The sequence below is a fragment of the Gorilla gorilla genome, chromosome X (genome assembly GCF_029281585.2).
Source record: "Gorilla gorilla gorilla isolate KB3781 chromosome X, NHGRI_mGorGor1-v2.1_pri, whole genome shotgun sequence".
In the NCBI taxonomy this organism is placed as follows: Eukaryota; Metazoa; Chordata; class Mammalia; order Primates; family Hominidae; genus Gorilla; species Gorilla gorilla.
Window position 1 is genome coordinate 108,448,947 of NC_073247.2, and position 2,811 is coordinate 108,451,757.

Sequence of the window (2,811 nt, forward strand, 5' to 3'; positions counted from 1 at the left end):
CTTCCCTAAACTATCAGAAGCAACTGATTCACCTCCTTTTACTTATCTACCACTGTTGTGCTTTGTTCTACTCTTGATGGCTCCTGCTGGTTTGAATTAGATTCATCTCTTACACCATCCACCCCTGACTCTGTTTCTACCTTTGACTCAACATTTGGTCTCCCATTCCACTCCATTTATTGCTGCATTTTAAATGTGCAGTTTAGCCATTTTAAAACATCCGCATGGAAGAATTGTTCTTGAGAAAGCAGTCAGAAGGATACTATTTGGTAAACTACTCCTTCAGTATTCCCCTCCTTAATTCAATTCTATCTCCACTTCTGGTATCGTGTTTTTCTCTTCTCTGTCCTATAACCCTCCTGCTCATGACATGTTTTCTTCTATTTCAGTCATTTTCAAGTTTTAGTGGGCATCAGAATCAGCTGGTGGGCTTGTTAAGACACAGATTGCTGGATTTCACCACAGAGTTTTTGGTCTAGTAGACCTGGGTTGGTGCTCAAGAATTTTTATTTCTATCAGGTTTTCAGGTAATGCTGATGTTGGTCTGGGGACCATAGTTAGAGAACCACTGTTCTAGTTCAACACTGTTCATATTGACAACCTGTATATTTCCATGGCTTGTCCTCTAGACCCTTTCCTGTGAATTGCCTTGATGTATAGAACTAGCTAATGTAGCTAAGAATTCTCACCTCTGATGGCCACATGGTGAACCCTCTGGATATGCCATAATCACCCAGAGGCAAGTCTCTAAATTAGAATCAATGATCATGGGTCATGCTAAAGTTATACATTTAATGTGCTGCTGTATTAGTTTATGTTCATGCCGCTGATAAAGACATACCCAAGACTGGGTAACATACAAAAGAAAGAGGTTTAATGGGCTTACAGTTCCAAGTGGCTAGGGAGGCCTCATAATCATGGCGGAAGGTGAAAGGCATGTTTCATATGGCGGCAGACAAGAGAAGAGAGCTTATGCAGGGAAACTCCCCTTTTTAAAACCATCAGATCTCATGAGTCTTATTCGCTATCACGAGAACAGCACAGGAAAGACCTGCCACCATGATTCAATTACCTCCCACCAGGTCCCTCCCATAACACGTGGGAATTCAAGATGAGATTTGGGTGGGGACACAGCCAAACAATATCAGCTGCCTAGAGGAAAGAAGCTCAGAATCAAGATGTAGGATTTGTATGCTAAAGCTCTTGAAACGTATTTCCAAAGTGCAGCTCACTGCCCAAGTAAAGCTAGTCCTGCTTTCTAGAAGTAACGGAGAGGAAAAATAAATTTAGAAAGTGAAATGCAACCTACTCTCAAATAACCGAAATAAATGTAGTCTCTCATATTCATATTCTCTCTCTAGGTCATTATTAAAATAGGCATGTTTGTATGGGTACATATTAATGTGATAAATTAAGGGTTATCTTCATGTGTATCTATCTGTGTGCTTTGTATATGACCTTTAATATATAAGCATATATCTAGGAAATTCTTAACTTACTGTAATTTGTATATTATAAGCCTCCAGCCCTTAAAGCAGACTTTCAGCACACAAATACAATTATGGCAGCCAGTCTACTTTCTGATACACTGCAATTACTGCTTTCCTTGGCTCCTGGCTTCAATTTGGCTCCTTGGACTAGCCTCTGTCCTATATAGTTCCTCTACCCTGTGTGTGGTCAGAGGTCAACACAGCAGAAACTTTCATGGAAACAGAGGGGTAGGGTTAGAACTACTATATCTGGCAGAAAGGGGAGAATAATGAACTAAGCTGAGTAAATGTGAGAGAGAGTAGGGAAGAGCGAAGTGGGAGGAGTATAAGAGAGAAAGAAACCACCAGACACACGTGAAAGTCAACAGTGGGGACCCTCTGACGTTTTATTAAGCTGGTGAACTGTCTCTGAAAGGAATTTCAAAAGTGGAGTTCTGAGGAATGTTAGCTTGATTTTAATGTGGGTATGGTCTTCTAGGGGTACATTGTTTCCAAGAAGAAATCTGCTCTTCAGTTTCCTGATTTCCATCTTTAACGTCACCAAAGATCTCATTCTTTCTGACTTTTCTGGCTACCATGTCTTTAAAGTTAATCCATGGCTTTTGTGTTCTTGCACATGAATCCCATCCGAGATGTGTGAATTTTTCTCTCAGCATCCAGCCATCCAATATCGAAAATGTTTCTCCTTCTAGATTATTTATCTGCCTTACATATCATGGTATCACCACTCTCCCTGTCACTCAGTACTGAAATCTCAGAATCTACCATGAGTAATAAACTCCAGTAGGCTCTTTCCTTGGATGGTTTATTTTCCTTGTCCACACTTCAAATGAGTTCCCACAGACTTCTTTCTTTGATTCCCATAAACTCTACACTCTCCTTTGATGATCTCACCTACTCTCACATCTTCAACTAATACTGTTATGTATTAGGTTGCTGCAAAAGTAATGGCAGTTTTTGCCATAATGGTGGTGATGGTGTGAAGCAACAACATGGTGAGGGATTAAGCATTATTCTATGGATTTGGAATCAAACTCACCCCTGTGTGCCTTTGAATGGGGCCACTATTTTAATCAAAGTTTGGAGACATTTTGATGGTGTGAAATAATAACATGGTGAGGGATTAAAGGAGGAAAATTTTGATGCAGGCCGGGCCCAGGTAGGAGGATCAATTGAGCCCAGGCGTTTGAGACCAATCTAGGCAACAAAGCAAGACCCCATCTCTACAAAAAAAATTTGCCATAATGGCAAAAACTGCAATTGCTTTTGCACCAAGCTAATAATTCTTCATCTCCATCTCCAAACTTTCTCAGTAATGCCA